The sequence below is a fragment of the Gambusia affinis genome, linkage group LG03, assembly GCF_019740435.1.
Source record: "Gambusia affinis linkage group LG03, SWU_Gaff_1.0, whole genome shotgun sequence".
NCBI lineage: Eukaryota > Metazoa > Chordata > Actinopteri > Cyprinodontiformes > Poeciliidae > Gambusia > Gambusia affinis.
Window position 1 is genome coordinate 27,485,065 of NC_057870.1, and position 20,805 is coordinate 27,505,869.

At 36.7% G+C, this 20,805-nt stretch overlaps 1 protein-coding gene across 1 annotated transcript in view; it reads right to left on the minus strand.

The window, feature by feature from the left end:
* fras1 (Fraser extracellular matrix complex subunit 1) overlaps nucleotides 1-20,805 on the minus strand; it is a 264,241-nt gene that overhangs the window by 238,700 nt on the left and 4,736 nt on the right. Inside the window, 1 exon segment of the mRNA XM_044110758.1 lies at nucleotides 16,135-16,166. The gene's annotated coding sequence lies outside the window, so the exon portion shown is untranslated.

Here is a 20,805-nt window from a genome sequence, read left to right on the forward strand (position 1 = left end):
TTACATCATCCGATGGGCCAAAATATAAAGTTAAGTTGAAAGTTTGGTGTTTCAAGGACAAAAATGACAATAATTCATATCAGTAACAAATAAAATCCAGTAAATATTTTTTTTTACAAATCAGTTTCTTTCAATATAAAAAAATTAAGAAAAACTGCAGGTGTGTGTCTGTGTCTGGTGATTTTTTGGTTAAAATCAGTTTGTTTTTCATTCAATGGGTAGAAAACTCAGAAGTTTTACTCAAGTAAGAGAAGAAATACTTCATAATAAAATTACTCAAGTAAAAAACAAGTACAGCGCAGAAAAACACTCCCAAAAGAAAATTTTTCAACAGTTACTCAAGTAAAGGCTGATGCTTTACAACAAACCAAAGTTTTGCACTAATTAGGTTCCATTTGTGCATTAAAGTGAAACTTATGTTGACTTTTACTGATTCTTCTTGCAGCTGTCTTTCTGCAGCGGAGGAGCCGAGAGTCTGATTAGAGCATCTTGTCCTTCAGACGACACCTGATGTGAAATGATTCCTTCTCCCTCATGGAGAGTCAAGACAAATATTTCAGTCTTAAATCGATTCTCACAGCTGCTGCTTTCATAAAACTGGAGACAATCAGGAAAGTTTTCACCTCATCTGGGACACGAAATGTCATTGTAAAGTATTATTAGTAAAATAATGCAAAACATTTGTCACCTTAAAAATTGTGTGTTATTTTTATCTACTATGAGACTTTGTCCAAATATTAAATTAGCATGAAAAATGCAAATTCATAACACCTAGAATATAGAAAAAAATAAACATTTGTGATATAAATAATATAAACAAACTGATATTATGATCTCTTTTTGATGAATTCTACAAAAATATTTTAAATATTGTTCAAACTTTTTCTCCCGGACACTACAGCAGTGAGGTTTTATCTGTTTTTGTTATGAAAAACTTCCACTGTAAAAACAAATTGAATACAATTTTCACAAAACCTGACTTTTATACCTAAAGAATTTGTAAAACATTTAAATTTTATTGAAGGCTATGGAAGTAAATATATTTACTTCCATAGAAGGCTACAAGAACATGATACGAGTCCTTTAGAAAAATACTGTGCTTTTATTTTTGCAGCGTATTAAAGATATTATTGGCAGCGTATTATTAATATAATGGCTATCTGCTTTAGTTTTTTTGACTTAGTATTTTTTATCCACTTTTTCTGAGACGCCCTTCAGATGTCACCTGATGAGACTGCAGATGCCTTGCAGAGTGGCATTCATAACAAATGGCTGACACTGACGCACAAAAGAATCAACCAACATATACTTAAAATAACACCGAGCATAGAGCTCTCATTCATCGCCTCTATCGGTATTCCGTCAGCCTTTTCTTACGGAAAACAAAAGCATTCCTCTCCAGCAGCTGAAGTCCCTGAAGATGTTCTCATTCCTTGGATTTCATTCAGGAGAGGGAAAAAAAAACAAAACAAAAAAAGGAGGGAAACCCAGAGAGTTAAAGGCATTGCCTCCCTGGTTAAATGTTCTGCGATGCGGGACGTGTGTGAACACGGCCGGCGGAGCCGAAGGGGACTAAAAGTCTGGCTCAGTTCACTTTTACCCCTGTCAAAAAAAACACTAAACAAAACACTTGTAACTCCAAGAGCCTGCAGGCACAGACATATGGGGTGCCGACTGTAAAGATACACTGCAAAAAAATTAACAGCAATAAATCTGTCTATTAGTCACACAGAGAAAATAATCTGGGTGTTAATATTTCAGTTATATTTTCACCATGTTATTTATAGCTCTATGAATATTTTACTTTTAAATAAAATATTTAGATAGAAAGCTAAAATTGTAGTTTGTAACTAAATAGTTAGGAAGCTAAATATTCAGTCTTCAAACCAAATATTTAGCTTTTTAACTAAATAGCCAGGTAAAAGCTTTGTGCAACTATTTAGTTGAAATAGATATTTAATTTGGAACTAAATGTTTAGTTAAACATTTAGCTCCAAATTAAATATTTATCCCAATAAATATTGAATATTTAGCCATTTAGTAGACTAAATATTTAGCAAAAGAGCTAAACATTTAGTTAAAATATTTAATTGACAGATATTTATTTTGCAATCTAAATATTTAGCTTACTCACTAAATATGTAATTTGAAAGTTAAATATTTAGGGTCCAAACTAAATAAATTATTTAGTTTGGACATTCAAATCTGACATTCATCGAATGTATGAATAAGATGCTGTTTCTTTAAAATGAACACCCATTTCTTATGACAGGCTAAATGAGAGAAATTACTGCTGTTAATTTTTTACTGTGTAACTTCACAAACAGAACTCCATACAGACAGACTGGGAGCTGGAGGGCTAAAGCTAGCTGCACACTGGTGTTTACAGATAAGAGCCAAACTGGTCTGAATGGCTGAGCTGGGAATTAAGCAGTCAGAGTGAGCTGAGAGACAAAAGGCCGTGACCTCCAGGACCTTCAGCGGTGGCGCCGGGGCAGAAACGGGGGGAGGAGGGTGAGAAACGGGAACAGCTTGATTGTTTGTTTGCCCATTAATTGAGCAGCTGGGTATTTGCCAAAGGTTGTCCCAGTACTTCAACTGGTTCTGCAGAGAGCGGGTCGGGAAGAAGAGGCTTAGTTCCAGTCCAGAGAGCAGCTGAGGCGTGGGATGATATCAGGGAGAGGCGCTCACATTAAAGGGCCCTTAAGAGGGGCCCTTAAACACTCAATGAAGCACTTTAACTGCTTCCAATAAAACTACAGATATTATTAAAGGACATCCTTTTAAATTACTTGTACCCGTTCTGGATTATTGCTCAAAAAAAAAAAAAAAAAAAAAATCCACCCTACATAAAACATTTCCTCCTCATTCATACAATACACTGCAAAAACACAAAATCTTTTTTTTATTAGATTAAAATAAATGGTTGTTTTGTCAAGTGTGTAGCGCAAATATCTTTAAATAAGACAAAAAAAAAATCGGTACAACGGTGTATCAGGGCCATTGTAGGAAAGAAAAGAAAGTCGGCCAAAAAACTCCATTTCAAAAACTTTTGAAATTAATCTCAGAGATTTTCTAGAAAACAATTTGACATTTCCGAGTTTCAAAAGTAGAAAATGTTCGAGTTTTTAAACTCAGAAATGTTCCAAAAATCTTTGGATGTTTTCTTACCAAAAGAATTTGGGAGAAATTTTATGAGTTTCAAAAGTTGAAAACTCCCAAATTTTGAAACTCAAATTTCTTGTGTTTTTCTAGAAATTTTTTAAAAAGATTAATCTAAAAATGTCAGTTATTTGCAAGCAAATTTTCTGTTTTTCAACCTCTTACATTTCCAAATGTTTTTCTATAAAATTTCTTAGATTAATTTTAACTACTTTTTTTTTTTTAGCAAAATTTCAGCTTTTCAAACTCAGAAATTTACAAGTTTGTTTCCAGAAAGTTTCTGAGATTATTCTATATATACACGAGTAATTTGTTTGAAATTTACAGTTTTTTTTATTCGCTATAATACGCCAATGTAACAATTTTTTGCTAAAAAGTTATTTGCAAATTTTGGTCATATTTCACGTGTATTTAGATATTTGCACTAAAACCAAAACACAAATACTTGGTAAAATTTTGTTTTTGCAGTGTGAAATTAATCTGAAAAACTGTTTTTTTTTCTTTCAAATTTTTGACTTTTGGAAACTCAAACGTCCTTGTTTTTCCAAGAAAATTTCTGAAATGAATTTAAAACTTTTTTAAGGCTGTAAACAGCATGACGGCATAGCGATGTAGTGCTGATTTTTTGAGGTAGTTGACATTACTCTTACAGCAACATTCACAGAAATCTAAAAACAAGTTTTGATATTCTATAACTAAACGAATCAAAGACGCTATGGTGAGCCAAACAAATGTGAAACTGCTGCTTGAACTAAGAAAGCTCTGGGAACCAAAACACAGTTAGTTTTAAAAGCATCTTGAGAAGAGCAGCAAGTTTAAGCACTTCACAGCCTTCGGATACTTAATAATTCAGATGTGGGAGGAAAAAAAAAAAAAAAAAAAAAAAACATGAATGGAAGGTCCTCAAATGATCTATTTCTATGAGTGGGATGACGGCGCCTGTGAAAATCCTCTTTTCTCCTGACACCGGGATAACTCATTATAGATGGGAGCTTCACACTTCAGAGAGGAAAACACTGTCAGAGACAAACAGGTTGGGGAGGGGCGAGGACTCTGTAACTTTATGATTATGACCAGAACCAGGACAACAGGGAAATACAGTTTGCTGCTGCAAATTAAAAAAATCATGTTGCATAAAATATAAATCAAGGTCTCATGATAAAGTTACATCTAGGGCTGCAAATAATGATTATTTCAGTAATCAATTATTCTGACGATTAATTGATTAATCGGATTTAAAAATGGCACATTATGCAGATTTTTTTAACCACTTAAGCTGTTTTATACATTATTAGGAGACACAAGTAAACAAATAATATAATTAATTTTTTTTAATGGCAAAATAAAAATTTTATTGTTGTCGGGAAACTTAGCGGGATGCAACATCATAAATCTGCTGGCTAGTTACCCAGCAACCCAAGCAGAGTTCTGCCTGTTACCCAGCAACCCAAGCAGAGTTCTGCCTGTTACCCAGCAACCCAAGCAGAGTTCTGCCTGTTACCCAGCAACCCAAGCAGAGTTCTGCCTGTTACCCAGCAACCCAAGCAGAGTTCTGCCTGTTACCCAGCAACCCAAGCAGAGTTCTGCCTGTTACCCAGCAACCCAAGCAGAGTTCTGCCTGTTACCCAGCAACCCAAGCAGAGTTCTGCCTGTTACCCAGCAACCCAAGCAGAGTTCTGCCTGTTACCCAGCAACCCAAGCAGAGTTCTGCCTGTTACCCAGCAACCCAAGCAGAGTTCTGCCTGTTACCCAGCAACCCAAGCAGAGTTCTGCCTGTTACCCAGCAACCCAAGCAGAGTTCTGCCTGTTACCCAGCAACCCAAGCAGAGTTCTGCCTGTTACCCAGCAACCAAGGCAGAGTTCTGCCTGTTACCCAGCAACCCACGCAGAGTTCTGCCTGTTACCCAGCAACCCAAGCAGAGTTCTGCCTGTTACCCAGCAACCCAAGCAGAGTTCTGCCTGTTACCCAGCAACCAAGGCAGAGTTCTGCCTGTTACCCAGCAACCAAGGCAGAGTTCTGCCTGTTACCCAGCAACCAAGGCAGAGTTCTGCCTGTTACCCAGCAACCAAGGCAGAGTTCTGCCTGTTACCCAGCAACCAAGGCAGAGTTCTGCCTGTTACCCAGCAACTAAGGCAGAGTTCTGCCTGTTACCCAGCAACCCAAGCAGAGTTCTGCCTGTTACCCAGCAACCCAAGCAGAGTTCTGCCTGTTACCCAGCAACCCAAGCAGAGTTCTGCCTGTTACCCAGCAACCCAAGCAGAGTTCTGCCTGTTACCCAGCAACCCAAGCAGAGTTCTGCCTGTTACCCAGCAACCCAAGCAGAGTTCTGCCTGTTACCCAGCAACCCAAGCAGAGTTCTGCCTGTTACCCAGCAACCCAAGCAGAGTTCTGCCTGTTACCCAGCAACCCAAGCAGAGTTCTGCCTGTTACCCAGCAACCCAAGCAGAGTTCTGCCTGTTACCCAGCAACCCAAGCAGAGTTCTGCCTGTTACCCAGCAACCCAAGCAGAGTTCTGCCTGTTACCCAGCAACCCAAGCAGAGTTCTGCCTGTTACCCAGCAACCCAAGCAGAGTTCTGCCTGTTACCCAGCAACCCAAGCAGAGTTCTGCCTGTTACCCAGCAACCAAGGCAGAGTTCTGCCTGTTACCCAGCAACCCAAGCAGAGTTCTGCCTGTTACCCAGCAACCCAAGCAGAGTTCTGCCTGTTACCCAGCAACCCAAGCAGAGTTCTGCCTGTTACCCAGCAACCCAGGCAGAGTTCTGCCTGTTACCCAGCAACTAAGGCAGAGTTCTGCCTGTTACCCAGCAACTAAGGCAGAGTTCTGCCTGTTACCCAGCAACTAAGGCAGAGTTCTGCCTGTTACCCAGCAACTAAGGCAGAGTTCTGCCTGTTACCCAGCAACTAAGGCAGAGTTCTGCCTGTTACCCAGCAACTAAGGCAGAGTTCTGCCTGTTACCCAGCAACTAAGGCAGAGTTCTGCCTGTTACCCAGCAACCCAAGCAGAGTTCTGCCTGTTACCCAGCAACCCAAGCAGAGTTCTGCCTGTTACCCAGCAACCCAAGCAGAGTTCTGCCTGTTACCTAGCAACCCAAGCAGAGTTCTGCCTGCAACCCAAGCTGAGCTCCAGCATATCTCATCAGCTGGTTTTACTGCTCTATGTGTGGAAAAATGGCTGCTGGAAAAGACAAGAGTTTTGTTGTTGTCTTGCCATCCACTAACCACTTGCTGCAGTCTGGTTGGTTGTGCAGGAGGCACCACTCTTGCTTTTCCGACTGTATAATTGTGCACCTGTTTGCAGCCATTTTCACATGTGAATGTAAACGTTGAGATGGAGGGCTTGGTTAGTTCATTTTATTTAGATTTAAAGTGATAAAAGGTCCTAAAACAGTTCAGCAGGCAGAATTGACCAGACTACCTCATTATTTTGTAATGTAATGAACATGTTTTGCATCGCCAGTAGACCTATTCAAACATGTTCAAGGAAGCATAATAGAATTTAAAAAGAAATCAGCCATAAAGCTCTGCAAAGGGAAAAATCCAACGTTCCCCATGCAGCCAATATCGAGTAAATGGAGTCAAAGTTGAAAATAACAGAAGGACTTTGTCACAGATGTGCATCTGAAAATATCGCAACATCCATCAGGTTCGGTTTGCAGGTCTCCCCTGCGAATCCCAGGTGACCCGTACCTGTCCAGAATCTGTTAACAGGCTGGAAGGAGGAACCGCTGACTCCGACTTCCTGTCTCATGTGTCTTAAGAAAAGTCGGGTCCCTGCTGTCAGTTTCTCGCCTCCCCAACTTTGCCGTCCCCTTTTCTTGTCATCCTTCAAATCGTGTCCCCAGTTCCTCCTTCATTTCACTTTGTTTTAATATTTTTAGCCCGTCCTTCACTCCTGTGGCCTTAACATATCTGATGGTCTGGAGGGGGAAATGAAAACTGAGCAAATTACGCGTCAGAACAAAGTGATTAACTTTCTTAAAGGAACTCGACGTTGTTTCATCTGTTTTAAATTAGAGCTTTTAGATTTAGTTTTTCCTTTTTCCGAATCTCATCAAACTCCAGTGGTGAAGCGTGAGTGGAAGCAGCAGCAGTAACACGGCGATGAGATTGTTTTTCTGATGATGACAGCAAAACTATTTTCCTGACAGATCACCTCAGAGCTCCACGCTCTCTTGGGCTCGTTATGCTTCTCTGCTGCAAAATTAAAGAGACTTTTACCTGAGCAACGAAGCAAAATGATTCAGACGCCTGGATAAGATCCATTGTATTATTTTAGGGTTGCAACTAACAATTATTTTAGTTATCAATTATTCTGACGATGAATCAAATAAATTAAAAAAATGATGTATTTAACTACTTAAGCCTCCTTGATACAACACAAAATAAGCAAACTAATAATGTTTTACTTTTTAAGTAAGGAAATTAGCATCTTATACAATAAAATGCAGTAACAGCTAAATATTTAAAAAATGCCACTCGAAAAGTTTTGATAAAATATTTACAAAGATATTTTTATTTTTGATCCAAAATGTATATTTAACCAATTTTTAAAAAATTAACAAGAACGAACAAGGATTTTAAATTTTTTTAAAATCTGATTTATATGCAACAAGGGTTACTTGATTGTGAATAAAACTTATTTATGATTATTACTGACCAATGCCAACATCCAAATGATTTATTGCAAAACAACAAAGATTGTTTTAATGATTTTTTTTTCTTATATTATTTAATCTTGCCGTGAAAAATATGACCAACTATTTACTTAAATGTAAGCTATTATAATATAGTTTACTGCAATAATTAACACCAAACTTGTTACCAAATAAATTACAAAATACAAACAAGCTGTAAAATATAATATAAATTAGTATAAATGACTTCTAAATAATAAAGTTTTGTTGCAAGGCCAAGTTATTATGACCACAAATTTGCTCAGTGTTTAATTTAGTTTGGCTAAATCTGCTGCACAGATTTGTCACTTTCTGAATTATTTGCTCATAGATTAAGTCCATGTTTAGGTTTCCAGTGTTTGCACAGATTGGTTGATTTACAGAAAGGTGCAGAAACCTCTACTTAGCAAATCCTGCACATCTCGTGTTTCTGATCCATGTTTATGTCCAAGTATTCAACATTTTCTTTACTTGAACCTGTTTGTTTAGTGAATGCAGCAGCTGCTGCTGGTGTAGCCTGGAGGCACTTGTCATTTTGTCCCCTTAGGAGATAGAAAAACTAAAATTATACTTGCAAAGCAGAACTTCATGAAATATCAATATAAAATCAACCAGTTTTTTAGTATCACATCGTTTTAAGCCAATAATCTATATTTTTCACCTGAATTTCCTCACTGCAGGACAATAAAGGACATTTCTATCCTACTCTATTCTAAAACTAACTTTTAATTCAAGTCCCTTTATTTGTCCAAAAGGATAATTTGAAGCACGAAGAGTAACAACCGACTCCCTGAAAGAGGAATGAAAAACACAGAGTGTTTACCTGTTGTTCTGCATCAGTGGTCCTTTAAATTTCACTTCTCAGCGCATGTTAATCCATTTCACACCAAGTTAATGCTCTCTTATGAACACGAACCGGCCATCTGTTAAACCAGGGGTGGGCACTCCTGGTCCTGGAGGGCTGGTCTCCTGCAACATGCATCTCTACTTCAACACACCTGAGTCAAATAATGAGGTCATTAGCAGGACTCTGGAGAACCTGACTGCACTTGGGAGGTGATTCAGCTGTTGGATTCAGGTGTGTTGGACCAGGGAGACATCTAAGAGTTGCAGGACACCGACCCTCCAGGACCAGGAGGGTCGGTTACGTTCAAGATTTCATATCGAGTTTAAAAAGTGCACAAAAACCCCCGACTTTGTCCTGTTCTCACGTTGTTCTCAAGTTTAAACACGTTGCTTGTAGACTGTTTGTTTACGTCCGGAAATTTTGCACATGCGCACAACTCCGCCTGGAGGACAAAAAGACGTTTTTGTTTTTTTGTTTTTTACTTGCTCTTGATATCCGCGCTGCCGCGGTACAACAATCCCGTTAATAAAATAAAACGTGGAGATATAGCTATTATTAATTTAGCGCCACAAGAAAGGGAAAAATAACACAGAAAACCCGACAAAGAACAATTCAAAACCACTCTTATTCTTATTTTTCTCGCTCTCTCTAAGCTACATGCAGTCCGTTGCCGTAGCAACTCAAATATTTCCGCACACAAACGTCAAAACATTCAGTCCGTTAATGTTTTCAAGCTTGATGTTTATTTTAAGATTATTAATAAGTGATTGTATCAACATAACGGTGATTAAACATCTCATCTACTGATGGTCTTTTCTTCTTAAAAAAAAAACAAACTTTAGCACATCTACATGCTAAAGTTGTCAAAGTAAAGCTAGCATAGCTGTCCAACTTTTTCCTTATCTTGTTATCCTGTTGTCATTGTGTTTACAATTAGTAACAAAGCACTGCTGCATTTTTTTTATTCATCACATGTTAAGATTTATCATGTTATGTTAACTTGACAGGTAAAACTATGGTAAGTGTAACGGTAACCAAATGACGACAGGGATCAATAGCTGCACTCTGAAAATTATGCTGTTCATCTACAATTACTAAAGCCATTTCATATTATTCAGCCACCGACTCCACATGACATGTAGTCATCTTTATGAAGATGGATTTGGTTTAAATTTAGTTCAAAAAAACACCTTCAAACAGCAAGTGTAAAGATTTAAATTTAAAATTAAAGTTTAGAAAGCATAAAGCTGACCATGTTATGACTCACCTTGTGAAGAACACATGCTGAGCATTACAGTTGATGAAAAAAATAAAATTAACAGCAATTTATAGTCTCAGAAAGCTATGGTTGCATTCAGGAGAGTGACTGAATGATAATGACTTAAAATCAAATCTAAGAAATTACAAATTGATCTAAGACGTTTTCACAGATGGTACTGGAATGGTTTCTGTTCAACCTGCTGAAACTATTAATCGGATTAATCATGATTAATCAATTATTGAAATAATCTTCAAATATTAATCATTAACTTGAGAATGCAGCTTTAAAAAAGGCATAAAAATATTCAGATCAGTAGGAAAGTAAAAACTGAATTTAATTTAAGATATGAAAAACCTTCATCTGTTAGTTGCATAGTTTTAATTAAATTTTAATTTACTAAATGTATGTTACTGTATGCAAGGCAATACAATGTTTATTTTCTTATATTTCTAAAAAAAATATTGAGGTATTTGCTTGTTGTCATCTTTTAAAGTATCTCTAGTTTTGTATAAAACAGCTGAACTTGTTAAATGATACATTTTTAAATGCTTCTGGGTAAATATATATTTACAGACAAAGTTTATTATTGATCTGAAATTCACAGTATATGTATTATTTGTATAGTTTTGGCCTATTTACTGCTCTGACTGTGTTGTTCTTTCAGCAAATTGCCTTTTTTTGAATCAATAATACTGTGCTAACGATTAATCGGTTACAAAATTAGCCAACAAGAATTTCAATAATCTCAATTAAGCCGATTAATCATGTTAGTTCTATTCCTCATAGCCAAACAACCGAAAGGTCCAGGTGTCTTCTTCATTCATTTTTCTGGTTATTTCAGTTTTATCTTCATTTGACTCAATGTTGCCTCTATTCTCAGCCGCTTTCACCAAACATTAAAACCAGTAAAAACTTTCCACATCGTAACACACATTTATTTCCACTCAAGCATTATGAAACATTGATCTTCATTGAGTTAATATCTGAAATGATTGCTGACTTTACCGGTCACAAAAATCAATAACCATCATCTGATGGTTATTTGTCAAGTACAAAGAGGTTAAAGTTGAACCTCATCTTTTAATCCCAGCTCTTTGTAAATGTGCAAATGTTTATAAAGACAACCAATCACAGGCAGGAGGAGGGTCTTACTGCTGTCAATCACCCTCATGTTCACCCTCTCACTTTGCTCTTAGCTAAACAACAGAAGGATCACTGCAGGTTAGCCTACCAGGAATGCTAAGGCTAGTTAGCATAGCCACCAATCCTGGTGGATAAAAGGTTAAGTTGTTTTTTTGCCAAAGGCTCAATTAGCAACATTGATTGACAGCTAAGATCCACCTTTTGGTTGGGAGTGGTAAATCTTCAGACAGCAGTAGTAACTCAGGGAGGAGATCTATCTTTTCAGATTATCTGTCTCATGAAAAGACTGTCACGACATGATTACAGTTTTAATAAATAAGGGAAAAACATATTTTTATAAAAGTTACAGACTCCAGCTTTAACCGTAGATTTTACCTGCCATACATCTGTTGCAATGAGAACAGATCGCAGAAGAATAACTCTTCTCCTTGTTGGCAGCTTAATGATTGGGAGTTCTCTCGGATGAGCTGCTGCTTCTTTATAAGAGAGCCAACTCATTTTTAATGCAGAGAAGATGTAAATAAAATAGCGTAATAAAAATATAATCAAGATGCTGTCTGTGTGTAACAACCAAATACCATCTATTGGTTCCTGAAACTCCTCCGAAGTGAGCAAAGCGAGCTGGCCGTGGTTTGTGGTTAAAGTTTAAGTGACTACAGCTACCCAGAAACATCGAGAAAGTCTCCAAACACACCAAGAAGACAATCAAAGCCTAGAAATAATCTTGCATTCAGTTTCATCAAGAACCCCATTGAGTTGTGTTGTGTGTGGTGCCTTCATCATGCATGCGCAGCATGGACCGTAACGCCTGATTTTAGTTGCTTCTGACTCATTTTGGAATCAGGGCACATCTTCTGCAGACCAGCTGCAGGTTGACGCAAACCCAGCTTTTTTTTAACCACCCCAAAGATATAAGATTTTGATCAGACACATTTCAGTAGCCTGTGCAGAGCTGGAGTTGCTCCTTAAGCAGTTTCCCCATATGGCTGCTGTCAAACAACCTCAACTCTACTGCAAAGCAGAGAGTCGTTTCTGCATATTCACGGCCATCTGTGAGTCCATATTGCTTCTTGTCAATCAAACATGTTTCTACAGAAGCAGCATGTTTCTGACTTGTTTGATCTCATGGAAATAAGTGAAATCATCTCATGTCTCCCAGGTCCAAAGTGGTAAATCTGAAAGCAACAAGTGTTTTCTCCATTGATTTAAGAACCAGGTGATAAATCCTTCTCAAGGTACCGTATTTACATATTCATATAAAATCCAACAGTGGCCTCTCAAATTGCAGTTAACAACAGTGGACAATGTTACCAATATGGGCCACCAATTAAGTACCAATAGGAGAGTTAAAAACAAAGTTGTATAACATGATTCAATTGCTTTAAAAAAACAACTTGCCATACAACTTAAAGCTTACCAATTATATTTTTTAAAACCTAAAGACTCTATAAAGTCACTCTCCATCTTATTTACAACCAAACATATTTCAATTCGTCTTTTCTACACGAATAAAAACATATTGAGTACAATTTCTGGGTACTCTAAAAATATTTGGTTATTAATAATTTTTGGCTCCCAATATTAGTGTCCTCTGTCGACTGTTGTTTTTTTTTTGTGGCTACTGTTAGTGGCCATTATCGTTAGCAGCTAACATTAGCGACCTTCTATTGAAGGCTATTATTGTTAGCCAAACCAGACAAAAGATAAGATCAGCTAAAGAACTAAAAAAGAAATAAGAACAAAATTATACCTTTATAAATTCATTTTTTTTCCTTTTAACGGATAAAAAACCTAAAAACTGGAAAATTGTTGCTACAGTGGAAAATAAATGGTGCACTTATGAATTTCCCTACTGGCTAAACTGATTAAACTTTTATCTGTTTTATCCTTGCAATGCCATGAGCAGAACTGGAGAGAGATCAGAGCGATTTTTGTTTATACTCTGATATAAAAAGTATTTTATCACCATCAATCAATCAAGCTTAATACTAGAACATTAATTAAATAAGGAATCCAGATTTTGATTTAAAAAAAAAAAACAATTAAGAAGCAGGGAGGCCTGAAGGCTCCAACATGGACTTTTATCTGAATGTTTTCTTTTCCCGTTTGTTTTCATCTTCCCACCAGCCCAGGTGTGGGTTTTTTCACTTTGAACTCCAGAAGTAAAGGGTCTTCTTTTCTGCAAACGGTGTTTAAACATGCTTAGACATCCCACCTGTTTTCCTGCCTTTTTAGCCACCAAGTCCCCCCCTCCTCCTTTCTCCACCTCTCCTCTCCTCAAGGACCGAACAACTACCACCTTTTACACTTTCTGAAATTATCCCCCTTGAAAAGCCAGGGGAAAGGGAAGCAGGATGTGTTCTTGTGAGTTTACATGATTGCAGGTATGTTTTTTGAGCTTTACTGTAATTATCCTGAAAACTGCAGGAGAACAAGCTGGAGTTCCTCATTATTCAGCCTGGGAACAACAACCGCAGTGCGCAGAACCATGTTTTAGGTGTTTTAACTGAGATTACCAGTTGTTGCCTGACACAGGTGGTAGTTTTCTGAAGCACAAGGAACCATTTTTCATTCCTTTCCTGTCAAATTTGACTTATAAAAAAGGAGACAAAGTAAATCTCGTCAAGCTCAAAAGTGCACCCGGATGTTAAATGTTTTTACTGCCCACATCTGATCCATTTTCCTCACAGCATTCATACAACCATAATCTTCTGCTAAAATGTAATTCATCGCTTCTCGGAGGCTCTTAGAAAATTCTGGATGAGATAGAAAGATGCTTCAACATGAGCATAGCTGCAAAATGTTCTGCCAACCTGGCCATCACTATTTACAATAAACCCGAATAAAACAAATTAATGTGAGTTACAACCACATTTAATTTCCCCTTTGGATCAATAAAGCATTTCTGAATTTGAACTGAAGTGAATCAGAGGATTTCTCTGAATCTCAACAATTATCGACCACTTTCAGATCAGGATCACCTACAGGACTGGACAATAAATCAATAATATATATCGCAATAGACAAGTAATCAATATCAATAGATAAAACGTCTGAGTGAATATTCAGTCTATACACAGTTCTCATGTGAAGTCACTTGTATGAATGTTGTAACTGACAACCATCTTGCCAGGCAGTTGCTATGGAGTTGCTATGACAACAATAAACAAGCCACTAGCTTAGAACTAGCTCTCACCTATAGAATACCTTTTCCTTATTCCATATTGTTTATTCATATAAACAATATAACTACATTACAAGTATTGCCCAATGTCAATGTTTGAGTACTCTACTCACTTTTGTGTAAAACTAAGATAAAAATCAGTGACACTTACTGCTGAACTAGCTAAATTAGCCTAACTAATGTAGCTTTTATCCGGTTCAGACTTGTGGGAACGACACAACGCTGAACTTCAATCCAGAACCGCACAGCATTCTGGGAGATGTAGGCAGAGGAAATACTTCAGCCGCTCAACAACGTCTCACTGCTAGCTAAGAAACGTTGGAGGAATCAACTCACTCATTCTTTGGTTACCTAGCAACGACCTGTTGAGTAACTCTTTAAACTCAAAAATTTACAAGTTTTTTCTAGAACTTTGAGATTAAGTTTTCATGTTCTTGCTCCTCCTTTCTTTTTTCTTTTTTTTTTTTATCAACAACAGCCAAAATACACCATTTTACTTTAAAGATTCCCAGAAATAACAACAAAGTTCAGAACTGCTGTCAGTAAAATAGTAGTTGCAAATTTCAAATTCACTTCCTCTATAGATTCTATAGATCCTTCTACTAATTTCTGGATAAAGGCAGATTTAATCCACAGCAACATTTACAGTTAAAAATTATAAAAGTGATAAGTGTCAAACACCAGGACCAATGCTATAAAAAAAATCTAATTATTTAACATGCAAATGTGTTTAACACATCTGTTGGGTAAAAGTATAATTCTTAAGCCTTTCTGTATGATCTGGATAAATAATGGAAAAGGTTTAAGTGACTTCTCAGCAACATATAAGTTCACTTTATGTGCCTCTATTGTATTTTTCTGTCTTACACAACGCACTCTGCAATGACAACCTGCTCTTATCTCCTTCCCCACTCAACAATTTCTAAGTGATAATTTAATGAAAAGTCACACAAATATGTTAATTGATGTGTGTGTGTTTTCTTCCACATCCCACTTCAAGGTTAAAATGTTGAAACAATGTGGTAAATACACCAGTCTCAAATCAATTTTCTGGTTAAAACGTTGAATTAGGCATAAAAGCAACAATTAAAACATTTGAAAACGCTGAGAAAAGAATTAAACATCAAAGCAAAAAGCAGAGAGAAAAAACAGACAAATGTTCTGAGTCATTCTGGAAAATAAAGCAAGCGCCATAACGAGAAAATATCTGCAGAACTAGACCAATCTTGAGTCGGCTCTTCCAAGTTTCCTGAATAAATCATGTGGTACAGGGAAAAATGACTAAGCTTTCGGGTTTTAGCTTGTTTGAGATTTTAAAAAATGACTTGAATTGCATTTGAGTGAATACATCAGCTTCTTCTGCAGAGGAACAACGACGCTTTTCAAAGCAAACATTTCTTTCAGCAGTAAATCTAAAGCCAGACTACGAGCACAGCTGAAAGAGCATAAAATAAAAGCAAAGGTCTTTTATTGCCAACACCTAGCCAAAGCAGAAAATTAAAAAAAGTTCTGCAAGCGGAGCAGCGGGAGCCTGACGCAGAGCAGCATCATCACCATTATCATCCACAAACTCAGTATCCGGCTTGCATTATAGATGAGCCACATCCCCTCTGCTTCGTTTCTGACAGAGGATGTGCACTAATCCCCACTGATATGATATGTACTCCTTTTATCACCCATCTTTGCATGGAGACACTTAACAGCTTCATCTGTCAGTCTCACTAAACCGGCAACGTCCCACGTAAATAATGCATGAGCGTTTCCTCCGTTAGGCTTTGCAGACGAACCAAACTTTGCTCCCAGATGAGGCGGAAGTCTTAATCAGGGATTAAATAGCAAAAAGAAAGAGTTGAAGCACCTACCGTGTAGAGCGATCCCTCGTAGAGACAAGCTCCTGGGATGAAAACAGAGGAAAGAAGCGAAGTTAGAGTCCGGTTTGGTCTGAGTCGGGTAAAAATGACTGCAGGTGCTTTAAAAACACACACATGAGGAAGTAATTTATCCTTTTCAGTGTGTAAGATCAGGTTTTATGATCCCTTTGTGGGTTGTTAAGAGCTGTCAAGATTTAAGAAGTGATCAATACGTCTCCGCAACACAAAGAAAACCAGCAGATGGATAAAAAGATCCTGGAATCTGGTTATCCGGGGACTAAACGTGGATTACAATGACAACAGTAGATTGATTTCATAAAATGTCAGACAGTTTGTGTTTCTAAGACGTAATATCCCTGAAAATAACATGGAATAATAACAAACAGTTGTGGAAAAAGTGAAGCTGTGTTGAATTTTACAAAACAACTGGTTAAGATTCTCTCACCTCAGGATGCTGGATGCTTGAAACTTAAAGTCATACTGACAGAATTACCTTATTTTTTATTAAACTGGCTCCTTATTTAAAGATGGTCAGTTGATCCTTAAATGTAGGAGGAAATTCAAAACTGTGACATCAAAACAAAAGAACACTGTGTTCTGACCCAGTTAAACTTTTAATTTTATACTTTTCACATTACATATTAAGTACTAAAACAAGATACTTTAAATACATAAGAAAATATGATGTTTCACTAAATCCCATTATTTATTCTACATTTAGTGATAAGCGCTACAAACATAGCAACACAGAAAACAAGGTGACAGCGATATTGTACGACTGGATTAACAACATACTATAATAACCCATCAGATCTTTCAAGTGTTTGGGAGGAATATTGCATTTTAAAGGTCAGTGTTGGTAGATTTCCAACTTTAATGAGTTTACCAGCTTCATGATAGGAATGCAACACAAAAACAAGCTAGTTATGCAAACTAGCTTGTTTAGGCCAATTGTGTCATAAAATTAGCTGATTAGCGGAATTAGTTCACCTGAACGCATGGACACTATTCATTTGTTTTCTAAAGATCAACTTGTAATTTTATGAACATAAAGAGCATCATCATGGAAGTGGGAGAAGATTTAAACGATTTTATAGATTAATTTAATTTTAAAATGACACATTCTACAGATTTTTCATTTAATCTGGGAAATACATTAATAGGCAAGAAAATGTTGAATAAACAGTCCTTTGGTGAACACTTAAAGCAAAGGAAGCATCTGCAGCTAAATAACGTGAAAAGCTCCGTCCTTTCTGCTCGACGTATCAATACAATGCAGAAAATTATCTTTTGATTATTTCTTGACTAACAAATAATAATTGGACAGCAAAAGGTGCATAATAAGTGACTTTTTTCATAGAATTTGAACTATGTGAAGCTAAAACTGCTACTTGAGGAGTTCAAGTTACATATTTATAGAAAAACATTTTTTATCTTAAATGCAAAATGTATGTTTTTAACAGTTTTGGCTTAATTACTGCTTTGAGTGAGTTATATTTTCAGCAAAGGACCATTTTCTGAGTCTGTATACTTCAGTTAACAAGTAAATAGATTACTAAATTAGTTGAGAATTATTTCAAGAAACGATTTATGACGACTAATCGTGATTAATCGTTTCAGCCTTAGTGGTTTCTCAGGAGAAAACGAATGCTGAAGGGCAAAAATCCTCCCATAAAACTATTAACTGTCATTAAAACAAACCTCTCTGACTCTCTTTGATTGAATATTTGATATTTCTTATCCCTGATTAGAGGATTAAAGCTAATTTACATTCAGACCAACACAAGCAGTGACCATTAAAGCCTTTCAAAGGGAAACAAAAGCTTGTGTCCCTAAACAGAGACGACAGGGTGGGTGCTGATGGTAATCTCTGCTCAATTTAAGGGCCAAACGTTAAGAAAACAGACAGACAGACGTACGGAGCAACGCCTCGGCACAGCTTGGGGTCTGAGCTCAGCGTCACACAACTGAGAAAATGTGAGACGTCTCAAGGGAAAGAAGAGCCAGAAGTAAACATTTATCATAACGCTCCGGAAAAAAAAAAACAAGCCTACAGTTATTGTCCTCATTAAAAATGCCCGACAGCAAATCTGTTTATGTCGCTGCTTTGTCATGTGTCTGCATGGCAGAAAGAGAGCTCAGCAAAATATAATCTGGCACTTTAATCAGTTCAGACCAAATACACTGAGGAGGTTTGTGTTGCACTTCAGCCAGTAATACAAACAGCTTCCAACAGATCAGACTTTAAACCAATTACTGCAGGGCATTTATTAACCAACTAACCAACCAACTAACCAACCAACCAACTGCCATCTTTAGGAGACAAGAAAACGCTTCATATAATCTGATTTGAGTTTCATTAAGATTGTTTTCACAGGAGCTTTTGATACAAACTGTCAAAGTGCATTGAGATGTTTTTGTTGTTGGTAGTTTCTGGTTTTATTGGATTGAAAATAAGATCTTTTCCTGCACAGTGAGCAAAACATTTAATCCCAATTTAAAATTGGGTGGTTTTGTTCTCACAAAATTTCAATTAAAGCTCTTGTTTCTTCATCTAAATAAGGTTTGAAATGAGTTTCAACATGGACAATTATGGAATTAAATATCCTGAAATTTCAACAAGATCACAAAACATGCTCTTTAATTATTAGTTTTTTGAAACTCAAAACATTTCCAAAAGCCTTCATCTTCAACTTTTGACGTTCAGGATGTTGCACTTTTTCTCAAAAACTTTTGAAACTGATTTAAAAGATTTACTTTTAGCAAATTTTTGACTGCTGAATCTCTAAACTTTCAGTTTTTTTCTTGAAGATTTCTGAAGTCAACATTTCTGAGGCTTTTTTCTAACACAATTTTTGATTTTTGAAACTCAAAATTTCAAGTTTTTATTCTAAAACTTTCTGAAATGAATCTCAGAATTTCTGAGTTTCTCCTGTATCAAATTTTTGACTTTTGAAACTCAGAAATTATCTTTTTATTATTATTATTATTAATCTAAACATTTCAATTTTTTTCAATGAAATTTCAGTTTTTTAATGAAAATTTTTGACTTTTCAAGGTCAGAAATGTCCATGTTTTACTGGAAAAATTCAGAGATTCACTTAAAGAAATTTGAGGTTTAATTTATTTTCAAAAAAATGTCAGATTCTTCAAGGTCAGAAATTTTCATGGTTGGTCTAAAATTTTTCTGAGATTTTTTCTAGCAACTTTTTGACTCAGAAACCTCCCAGGTTTTTTCTAAAAAATTATGATTTTTTTTTTCTGAAAAATATTCAACCTTTCAAACTATGAAATTTTCATGTTTTTTTGTAGAAAATTTCTAAGATTGATCTTTTTGATTGATTGAATTTTTGGCAGAAATTTACTTCTTTTTTTTTCTATCTACATTGCCGCTAATTCTCCTTTGGAGAATACAAAGAAACCTGAGCTAAAATAAAAATAAATAAAATAAATAAATAAAGCACAATTCCTTGTCTTCGACTTCAGCCTTTTGTCCACCCTCCTCCTGTTGCCTCCTGCAGCCGTCAATAACGCTCCAACATTTATAACTGATGTGTTTTATTTTGAGAGGAGCATCAAAGTTTGAATGCTGTTGAAGCAGCAGCTGCTGGGCACATTGGACGCACGCTGAGATGAGGCGATTAATGATTCGGGGAGTAAAAAAATAAAGTTTTCAACGTGGATCTTTTCTTTCTTGAAAGTGATCAGGACTCAGAGGTTCATGGGGGGAAAGAGAACAGTTCTGTTGAGGAACTGCTTCCCGGTTTTGCTTATGATTCTGTCCATGACGCTCTGAGACACGGGAAGCGGATACTGTAATTGAGCACAGCCTGTTTTTTTTTTCCTGATTTGATGCAGCCTGATAAATATTTAAGAGGCAACACGTTTCAAAGCGTTTGGCTATTTAGTGGGATAAAAATGCACAACTCACACAACAAGCTGTTTCCCAGATCAGACTCTGCCACAGTCTGATGAATGTGAAACGTAAACAGTTAACAATAAAAACTTGCGGTTGATCCCAATTTAGTCGGGGCTCTCTTTGAATTCTCAAACTAACTTTGAAGTTTTGCAGATTTCCAGATCAAGAGACGCGAAGTCTTCTCATTAACTGTGGGTTTTTGTAGAGACGCACAGCTTGTCTTTCAACCACTCAGGCAGGTTGTAATAAATATTGAGATACTCTGAAAAATTTATCTGTCTACCTGCATTTCTACTGGCATTTTATTGTTCAGCTGGAGGTATTGCTGGAAAGTTACTGAAGCACAATAATCTATGCACATCCCCAGTTTCCATATGCTTGTGGTAGAGGAGGGATTGCTGGAAAAGTTACTAAATCAACATAATCTACAAAAGTCCACAGTTACCTCATGCTTGTTCAGATGGGGGAATTGCTGAAAAATAACTAAATGACAAATGATTTTCTCACATTCACAGCTGCCTCATGTTTTTAGGAAACAGGATTGCTGAAAACTTACTAAATAAATATAAACTGCTCATATCCACAGTTGCCTTATAGTTGCTCAGGTGGAGGGACTGCTGGAAAGTTACTACATGAATATAATTTACGCACGTCCACTACTGCCACATGCTTGATTGAGTGCAGAGATTGCTGAAAAGTTACTAAATTAGCATCATGTATGCATCCAATGTTGCAATATGCTT